Source organism: Lolium perenne, chromosome 1, assembly GCF_019359855.2.
Source record: "Lolium perenne isolate Kyuss_39 chromosome 1, Kyuss_2.0, whole genome shotgun sequence".
Lineage (NCBI taxonomy): Eukaryota > Viridiplantae > Streptophyta > Magnoliopsida > Poales > Poaceae > Lolium > Lolium perenne.
Window position 1 is genome coordinate 79928348 of NC_067244.2, and position 4083 is coordinate 79932430.

Genomic DNA, 4083 nt, shown 5'->3' on the forward strand with positions numbered 1-4083 from the left:
ATCACGGCGCCACGAACGGGCAGCACCTCAGTACTCGGTCACACGTTCGGTTGTTGATGAAGACGACGTCCACCTCCCGTTCCAGCGGGCAGCGGAAGTAGTAGCTCCTCTTGAATGCGACAGCACGATGGCGTGGTGTCGGTGGTGGTGGAGAAATCCGGCGGAGCTTCGCTAGGCGTGCGGGATGTGGTGGAGGAGAGAGGACCGCTAGGATTTGGGAGAGGGGGGCGCCGGCCACTAGGGGTGCGGCCACCTTGGTGGTTGTTGGGGTGGCCGCCCCCCTCCCCTTGGCCCTCGTTATATAGGTGGAAGCCCCAAGTGTTGGACCACAAGTCTCCGAATAAGACCCGAACCCAAAACCTTCCATGTGATAGGGAAACCTACCCAAGGTGGGAATCCCATTCCCACTTGGGGTGCGATTCCCTCCTTCCATGTGGGGGGGTGGCCGGCCCCCTTTGGGGGAGTCCACTTGGGACTCCTCCCCCTCTAGGGTTGGCCGGCCATGGAGGTGGAGTCCCTTTGGGACTCCGCCTTCCATAGTGGTTTCTTCCGGACTTTTCTAGAACCTTCTAGAACCTTCCATAGAACCTTCCGGATCATTTTAAATCTTATAAAATGACTTCCTATATATGAATCTTATTCTCCGGACCATTCCAGAACTCCTCGTGATGTCCGGGATCTCATCTGGGACTCCGAACAAATATTCGAACTCCATTCCATATTCAAGTTCTACCATTTCAACATCCAACTTTAAGTGTGTCACCCTACGGTTCGTGAACTATGCGGACATGGTTGAGTACTCACTCCGACCAATAACCAATAGCGGGATCTGGAGATCCATAATGGCTCTCACATATTCAACGATGACTTTAGTGATCGAATGAACCATTCACATACGATACCAATTCCCTTTGTCACGCGATATTTTACTTGTCTGAGGTTTGATCATTGGTATCACTCTATACCTTGTTCAACCTCGTCTCTTAACAAGTACTCTTTACTCGTATCGTGGTATGTGGTCTCTTATGAACTTATTCATATGCTTGCAAGACATTAGACGACATTCCACCGAGAGGGCCCAGAGTATATCTGTCCGTCATCGGGATGGACAAATCCCACTGTTTATCCATATGCCTCAACTCATACTTTCCGGATACTTAATCCCACCTTTATAACCACCCATTTACGCAGTGGCGTTTGATGTAATCAAAGTACCTTTCCGATATAAGTGATTTACATGATCTCATGGTCATAAGGACTAGGTAACTATGTATCGAAAGCTTATAGCAAATAACTTAATGACGTGATCTTATGCTACGCTTAATTGGATGTGTCCATTATATCATTCATACAATGATATAACCTTGTTATTAATAACATCCAATGTTCATGATTATGAAACTAATCATCCATTAATCAACAAGCTAGATAAGAGGCATACTAGGGACTCTTTGTTGTTTACATATCACACATGTATCAATGTTTCGGTTAATACAATTATAGCATGGTATATAAACATTTATCATAAACATAAAGATATATATAATAACCACTTTTATTATTGCCTCTTGGGCATATCTCCTTCAGTCTCCCACTTGCACTAGAGTCAATAATCTAGATTACATTGTAAGGTACCTAACACCCATGGCATTCTGGTGTTGGTCATGCTTTGCCCTAGGGAGAGCTTTAGTCAATGGATCTGCTACATTCAGATCAGTGTGTACTTTGCAAATCTTTACTTCTCCATCTTCGATGTACTTGCGAATCGAGTGGTAACGCAGCTTGATATGCTTCAGCCTCTTGTGTGACCTTGGTTCTTGTGCATTGGTGATGGCACCCATGTTGTCACAATAAATGACTAGTGGGTCCAATGCACTAGGAACCACACCGAGCTCTACAATGAACCTCTTCATCCATACCGCTTCTGATGAAGCCTCTGAAGCCGCTATGTACTCTGATTCTTTTGAAGACTTCGCCACCGTGCACTGCTTCGAGCTTGCCCAGCTTACCGCAGCACCATTCAATATAAACACGTACCCAGACTGTGACTTAGAGTCATCAGGATCAGTGTTCCAACTTGCGTCGGTGTAACCGCTTACAACGAGCTCTTGGTCACCTCCATAACAAAGAAACATACCCTTAGTTCTTTTCAAGTACTTTAGGATATTCTTGACCGCTGTCCAGTGTTCCATTCCTGGATCACTTTGATATCTGCTAGTCAAACTAACAGCATGTGCTATATCCGGTCTAGTACATAGCATGGCATACATGATAGATCCTACTGCCGAGGCATAGGGGATATTACTCATCCTTTCTCTTTCTTCTGCCGTAGCCGGTCCTTGAGTCTTACTCAAGACCTTGCCTGGTAACATAGGTAACAACCCTTTCTTACTTTCGTCCATTCTAAAATTCTTTAGAATCTTGTCCAGGTATGTACTCTGTGATAGCCCTATTAGGCGTCTTGATCTATCTCTATAAATCTTGATGCCTAATATATACGATGCTTCACCAAGGTCTTTCATTGAAAAACTATTATTCAAATAACCTTTTACACTGCTTAATAGTTCTATATCATTCCCTAATCAATAATATGTCATCTACATATAATATCAGGAATGCTACAGAGCTCCCACTCACTTTCTTGTAAATACAGGCCTCTCCATGACACTGTATAAACCCGTAGTCTTTGATCACCTTATCAAAGCGTCGGTTCCAACTTCTTGATGCTTGCTTCAGTCCATAGATTGAACGCTGAAGTTTGCATACTTTGTCAGCATTTTTAGGATCGACAAAACCTTTGGGTTGTACCATATACAACTCTTCCTCAATGTCTCCATTAAGGAACGCCGTTTTGACATCCATCTGCCAAATCTCATAATCGAAAAATGCAGCTATTGCTAACAAAATCCTCACAGATTTTAGCTTCACTACAGGTGAGAAAGTCTCATCATAGTCAACTCCTTGAATTTTTCGGAAACCCTTTGCGACAAGTCGAGCTTTATAAACAGTAATATTACCATTAGCATCTGTTTTTCTCTTGAAGATCCATTTATTCTCGATAGCCTTGCGGCTATCAGGTAAGTCTACCAAAGTCCATACTTTGTTATCATACATGGATCCCATTTCGGATTTCATGGCTTCTTGCCATTTGTTGGAATCTGGGCTCATCATCGCTTCTTCATACGTCGCAGGGTCCTCATCATTGTTATCCACAATCATGACATTTAGACAAGGATCATACCAATCAGGAGTGGCACGTTCCCTTGTTGATCTGCGAGGTTCAGTAGTTTCCTCGTTCGAAGTTTCATGATCATCATCATTAGCTTCCTCTGTTGTCGGTGTAGGCGGTACAGGTACAACTTCCGGTACTGCGCTATTCTGATCAACGAGTATAGATTCATCAATCTCATCGAGTTCTACTTTTCTTCCAGTCACTTCTTTAGTGAGAAATTCTTTCTCAAGAAAGGTTCCGCTCTTAGCAACAAAGATTTTGCCTTCGGATTTGTGATAGAAAGTGTACCCTATAGTTTCCTTAGGGTATCCTATGAAGACGCATTTCTCCGCTTTGGGTTCTAGCTTGTCCGGTTGTAACTTCTTTACATAGGCTTCGCAACCCCAAACTTTAAGGAACGACAACTTAGGTTTCTTATTAAACCATAATTCATACGGTGTCGTTTCTACGGATTTTGATGGTGCTCTATTTAAAGTGAATGCGGCTGTCTCTAATGCATAACTCCAAAATGATAACGGCAAATCAGTAAGAGACATCATAGAACAAACCATATCTAAGAGAGTTCGATTACGACGTTCGAACACACCGTTTCGTTGTGGTGTTCCCGGCGGTGTCAATTGTGAAAGTATTCCGCATTTCTTTAAATGCATGCCAAACTCATAACTCAGATATTCACCTCCGCGATCAGATCGTAGAAATTTAATCTTCTTGTTACGTTGATTTTCTACTTCACTTTGAAATTCCTTAAACTTCTCGAAAGTTTCGGATTTATGTTTCATGAAATAGATATACCCATATCTACTCAGATCATCTGTGAAGGTTAGAACATAACGATAACTACCGCGCGATGC